Source organism: Morone saxatilis, unplaced genomic scaffold (assembly GCF_004916995.1).
Source record: "Morone saxatilis isolate NCDOM2014 unplaced genomic scaffold, NCSU_SB_2.0 Contig20, whole genome shotgun sequence".
Lineage (NCBI taxonomy): Eukaryota > Metazoa > Chordata > Actinopteri > Moronidae > Morone > Morone saxatilis.
The window spans coordinates 240591-247519 of NW_023339763.1; the positions used below are offsets into that span (position 1 = coordinate 240591).

General features: G+C 37.3%; 1 non-coding gene across 1 annotated transcript; it reads left to right on the forward strand.

Annotated features, from left to right (window-relative positions):
- Positions 1-1517: 1517 nt before the first annotated feature.
- On the forward strand, positions 1518-1599 carry trnas-uga. Its single transcript has one exon. It is a non-coding gene; the product is annotated as a tRNA-Ser (tRNA).
- The last annotated feature ends 5330 nt before the right edge of the window (positions 1600-6929 follow it).

A 6929-nucleotide genomic window follows, 5' to 3' on the forward strand; every position in this document is an offset into this window, starting at 1 on the left:
ACATTTTATAGACCAAACGATTCACTGATAAAGTAATGATGGTTATTTGCTGTTTGCTCCTATAGTTAATCGTCTTCTAGCTCTAGTTTTGGACTCCACAGATTCCTGGAGACATTGTCCACCCATCTCAGGTCTGCTAACTCAAATCCTAACAAATACTGACCAATTCCTAACAAATCCTAACAAATACTGACGCAATTCCTAACAAACATCCCCTAACAAATTACTGAACCAATTCGCTAACAAAATCCCTAACCAAATACTGACCAATTTGCCTAAACAAATACTACAAAGTTACTGAACGCAATTCCTAACAAATAGCTGAACAAATACTGACCAATTCCTAACAAATCCTAACAATTTACCTACCAAGTCCTAACAGTCACGTGACAACAACAGTAACGCCCCTTTTGATAGCATGCATGTATAAACTAAACAGCGAGCAACCGCTTTCACATCAGGACAACAACTCCGTTAGAATAGCAGAAAATCTGTAATGAATTTTTCAATATTTTTTTCATCCACTGCTACAAAAACCTCCTCCTCCGCCACCGGCCCCATCCCTGAGTGTGTTTGTGTCTGAATGTGAAGTGTATCTTTTTTTTATTATTTATAAGTGAATATGTGAAAAATGTGTTCAGTCAATAGATCCTCCTAAATGTTCAGAACGTTTAAATATTGCATGCATATGCACATACACTTGGTAAATATTGGCATGCAGTGTATTGGGTATATGAGGTATAATCTAGGCTTTTAAAAACATCAGCACCTCAGGACAATTAATGTTTCATTTTAGTTTAAATGTTTTGGGAAATGTGTTCTCACCAGTTGAAGCCAAGTAGAGGAATACTAGAAACTAAAACTACAGTTTTCAGCACCCAGAACAGTAATCTATCTCTGTAGAATACATTATTGTACTTTTACTGTAAATTACAGGATAATACAGTCATTATTTTACAGTAATATAGGTGACAGTCACAGTAATCAGTCTTAATATTTCTGTAAAGATTACAATATATTGTAATAATTCACAACATCAGCCTGCAATATTCAAATAATTACCCATCATGCATTGCCAAAACATCACTACAGTCGTTTATTATCAGGATTTATTGTGAAAACCTGGTGATTGTTAACAGTGTCGTATGTAACAGTGTGTGTGTGTGTCTCAGACTTTTGACATCAGCTTGCCATCACAGTTTACAGTATTGAGTATTACTGAACCCTAACCCTAACCCTAACCCTAACCACATCTGGTGGTTGTGTGTAGATACAACGTCTGAGAGACCATGATAAATGTGGTGCCATTTGGCCAATAGGTGGCGCTGCAGCAGCATCATCTAGCTCTAAAGGAAGGACTCCGTATGAAGACGCACTGTCGAGCTTCAGGAAAGGATTTTTCACTGCTTCCAGGCAAAGTAAGGATGGTTATTTGCTGATTGCTCCTATACTTACCCGTCTTCTAGCTCTGGTTTTGGTCTCCACCAACTCCTGAAGACATTGTCCACCCACTCAGGGCTGTGATGGCCGAGTGGTTAAGGCGTTGGACTTGAAATCCAATGGGGTTTCCCCGCGCAGGTTCGAACCCTGCTCGCAGCGTCTGATTGGTTGTTTTTACTGATTAACTAAAGAAAACATCGACTCTGTCCTGAACAAATGAAGCTAAAAAAGCAACTTCCTGCTGTCCTGAGCTAACGTCCTGTTCAACTACAAACGTCCAGCTCTTCTATTCTTTATCGGACTGAATGGATCAAACTGAAAAACATTTCTAACCGTTTTACAGCCGCTTCTGTCACAATGTGAGTCTTACTGGGCCAGCGTGCATCACGACGGACGCCATCAATGTAATTACTCTTGCTGGTCCTGTAAATCGATCACAGCAGCCTCACTGTATGTTTTCAAATGTCGTGTTTCTCCTGACCAACAGTCCAGAATAGGGCTGTGTATGAGCAGGAATACAGGGGATGGATTCAGTGTGACATCAGATCAGATGTTCCTTTATTGATCCCCGTAGGAGAAACTCAAGTTAGACACAGCAGCACAGGAATATAGTGTACAGAAGTGGTTTAACGAGGTGAGAACACCCGAACAGATCTGCAGCAACAGAGCCCAGTTAGAAGTTTAGATATTAAATAATAAACTGCATCAAACACTTTACACAAACTCAGTTTTAGAAGTTAAAAACATTCTTTATACATTTCTTTCTTTTTATTATTTTGTGTCAGGGAAAGTCAAATGACTGAAGCTTCTTGATCAATAATGTTTTGTAACTTGCATATTTAAGTTAGTTTTACTCAGAAGTTTAATGAGTTTCAACTATTTTTTGAGCTAAACTAACTTATCTGATATAAAGTGTAATCTAAACGTTAACAGTTTCAGTTTTCACAGAAATAAATGAAATGCTCGGATAGCTGTGGATATTCTTTACGTTTTCTAGCACGCCTTAAAATCAAGGCGAATTGAAGCTTTGGCGTCCCCTTGTAGGGGCCCTGACCCTCAGGTTGGGAACCACTGCTGAACCTCAGCATGTTAGCTTGTAGCCGGGCGCTCCCAGAGCTAGCAGCCGGTCTTTCACCTCGCAGGCGTCTGTTGATTTGTTTGTGTTACAGCCACCTGCTCCGTCTGGCCTTTAACACCAGAACACAATGTCCCTGTTCTCCAGCAGCATGAGGTCTCTCTCTCTGGCTGTCTGTCTCTCTGGCTGTCTGTAAATAAAAATAAATGAAAACAATCAAGATTACAAACGCTAGTAGCAGAAAGAACAATTATCAGACATATAATCTCGATGAATAGAACAAACTACAGAACAGAAATACACACAACACTGAATATCAGATACAGAATAAAATTCATAAACTTCAACCATAAGTTAATTATTCCAATCACATTCGAAAATCAGATCTTGACGTCACAGCAAGGTAAGCTCTACAGTAGAATGAATATATCGATAGTCACTTCCCATCAGAAACGAAAACAAAAGACACACCAGAATAGAACACGCATCCAACAAAGTGAACATCAAGAGCTACGCTACAAAACTAGCACAGAACAACGATTCCAACACAAAAACCAATATCAAAAGTCACAATAATACATATATCATACATACAACATATTATATCCACCAAGCCTGAAACCAACCAGACCGCTCAGAAAGAAACATATCAAATACAAAATTGTAAAGAAACAGCGACCTGAGCCTGGCCTTTAGTAGGGTTTTTGGGGAGCTTAGAATGTCACTGATTGAATCGACCTAAAATATGGGAGCCATCATCAACTCAAAGACCCTGCAATAGATGTGAGTAAGAGATAGATGAGTAATAAACCACGCCAAAAAGAAGAGAATCATACCAGCCAAAAAACCTAGTTTACATTAAAGGATGAAACACACACAACAACACAACACACACACATCTCCTGACCATCAACCCGAAGAGCAACCGAACAACGACAACGCTCCTACCTTCCTCCTCAGGCCAATGGTTTCTCATCGCGAAATCACAAGCCAAAAACTCAACATGCAAGAAAATCAAAAATCCTCCTCATTCTGATCCTTTCCCATTTCTCATCATATACCGCCTAGTCTGGAATTTTCCTATCATCATCTCTCGTATCATCTCCCTGATACTAATCACCATCCAAAAACAACAAATCCAGTCTCTCTCCATACCCTCCATTCCCATCCATCCCACCTGTCGTTACATAATCAAGTCAAACACCAATCCTCATATCCACATAATAATAACTCACGATACCTGATCAAGACGCCCTCATCATAACAAACAGACTCTCAGACGAAAAAGAACAAGCAGCCTCAAACAAAAAGGATCTCAAATCAGATCACTCCTCACCACCTACCATCCCTGACACACGAATTCAATGCTTCTCATCACTCTCAAATCAATCCACCCCTCTTGATTCACCAGACACACACAACCACCACAGCCGCAAGAAGAGAGACAATAAAAGAAACAGAACTAGAAATGAGTACCAACATTTCTAAATCATCTCAATCTCCTCTCTCCATCAAAATCCATTCATCTCCACCCTGACCGAAAGCAGAAAAGAGACACAAGAACCTGTCAGACTGAAAAACTTATCATCACATGAATGAATGAGAGGTAAATGACACAGAATATTGTATCGAACATTAATAAGGCCCACCTCTCCGCTCTGAATATAACAACCTTTATTCTGTATCATAAGGTAGAAAGACAATTCGCTCCAAGCGTCTCCTGTGAGAACTACTAACGAAACGCTGCAGAACATAATTGTCAGCAAATTAGCCACCTCAATAAAGACGTCCATAAGTGATCGATTTTCCATTAGTGTAATACGGATCGCCAGGATGTGCTTGCAAGTGCAAAGCTGGTAGCGCCGCGTGGAGCCTCCTAGCCAATGAGGCTGTACGGACAAACGACACGCTCCATCATATTATACTGACAACCGGTCATGTCCCTGAACTACGTGGACTCTGAATTAAGAGCTGCGGATGTCCATGTCACTCCGCCGTATGGGAGCATAAAACGATTACAATCATCTACCAAAATCGGAAATCGCTAAACGTAACCGTTTCCGATATGCAATACGGTAGAAAACATAAATGGCAATAGTAAATACAAGTTCCAGGTTTAACAATTAGTCGCGCAACCCTCAGCTGTTACCAAGGAGACCGGATCATAACTCTGTGGTAAAAAAACTGATAAATAAACCCATGAATAATATAATTATTATTTAGTGATGTTATTATTCATATGTATATCTTAGGGTCTAGAATTGGCGGGTGGGTGAAAAATATTCGTTACTAAATGATAGCCTCACTTTCGAAGGTGAATTACAGAGAACCTAATATAGAGATCCTTTCAATTAAACATTCATATTCTCGGGAAACAAAAATATACTCCGAAATACTGAACTAACATGTCACCAAAAATACTAGAGACGAGTGTGATGTGAAATTGATGTGTTAATACGATGTTATGTATTAATGTATATGTGTGTGTATTTGTCTTTGTTTTGTGTTCTTTATTAGTGATAGTGTGTGTGTATCGTTCGATAGATATATTTGTTTGGTGTAGATATGATGTAGTATCGTGTGTTTAGATGTGTAATTATATGTGTTGTTTGTATGATAGTGTGAGATGTAGTGTGAGTGTTGTGTATTATGTAGGTGTGCTATTGTTGTTGTTTATGTATGAATGTTGTTGTTTGTAGTGTGTAGTTGTGTGTTAATTTGTCTGATGTGTTTTGTATTAGTGTGTGTGTGTTGTTGTGTGTGTGATAATTATTGATACGTGTTTGTATTATATTGTGTTTGTTGTGTGTAGTTTGTTTTGTTGTTTTATTAGTTATTTGTGTATGTGTGTGTTATTTGTTGTGTTAAATACTGTTGTAGATCATGTTGTAATTTATAGTTGTGTGGATAATTTTTTATGTTTTGTATTGATCGTGGTGTTGTTGTGTGTTAGTTATGTTTTGTGCTTGAATATGTGATAGTTGATACGATGTTGTATGAATTTGGTTGTTGAATTTTTTGTGTGTTTGGTTTGTACGTGTGTGGTGAGTTGATATGTAGTATACTTGTGGTTTTTGTTTGTTTTTTTGTATTGTTGTTGAATGTGTTTTATCTTGTTTTATTGATTATGTATTGTGGTTGTCTTGCTTGTGATGATAAATAAAATGTTTGTGAAATTGTGTTGTTGTTAGATAAATGTCTGTATATAGTTGTGATTTGTGTTGATAATGTGATTTGTATAGAAGTTATTTGTGTGCTGTTGTGTTATGTTATATATTTATGTGTTGTTTTTTGTATATATTGCTATGATTTGTTGTGTTATTGTTTAGTTTTTGTGATGTTGTTTTGATATTTGGTTTGATTTGTGTGTTGTGTATGGTGTGACTTTTGTATATGATATAGAAATATAGTGTAATATTTTGTTTTTTTGTGTGTAAGTGATGATGTGTGTACGATGCTGTGTGTGTGCTGTGTCGTGTTGTGTGGTGTTTGTGTGTGTTTTTGTTGTGTGTTTGTTGTGTTTGTTGTGTTGTTTGTTTTGTGTGTTGTGTTTTGTTTTTTGTTGTTTGTTTTGTTTCTTGTGTTTTTTTGTGTGTGCGATGTTGTAGTTGTGAATACATTGTGTGATTTGTGGTGTATATGTGTGATTCTTGTGTAATTGTAGTATATTGTATGTGATTTAATTGTCGATCATATATGATGTTTTGTATGATGTTGTCGATTGTAGATGCATCTTGTGTGTGAATAAACGATGTAGTATGTAGACTTCATAGTTGCTAAAAGAAATATTATTGTTTATTATGTGTTTTTAAATTGTTTGTATAGTATAGTGTGGAGTGATATTCGTAAATGTGTTTGTGTTTGGTTGTATCTTGATGATATTGTGTGCGATGTAGAGCATAATGGTGTAGTGTTGTGTTTTGTGTCAATTTATGATAGTATAGATGAATGTAATAATGTGAATGTATGTGTGTGAAATAGCTATTAGTATGTAAGTAATGAATGAAAGAAATCGATATTAGTTGATGTGACATAAGAGAATAGTGAGATATGTAAATATATATTGTGACAAATACCAATTAAAACACTATCCTGATAATATAGCAACAGAAAAACAAGACCGAGTACATATATATATCCACGTTTACTGAAACATTGTTAGTAGCTATTCTTCCTATTTTTCTTTAAGAGACAGAACAGGCATATAGTGTATGTTATTAGGTATCCGCAAATTGATTGTACCCAGCCTGTCCTTCAAGTTTTTTTTCACACAAACGACGTTAAGCAAAGTCTATCCAGTGGAACACTCTGTAGCGCCCCCTACAGGACCTGCAGGAGTCCAATTACAGCGGTAATACACGGACCATTATGTGGTTAGCTGTATGATACGTCACCTCTGCCAGGAGAGACCAGA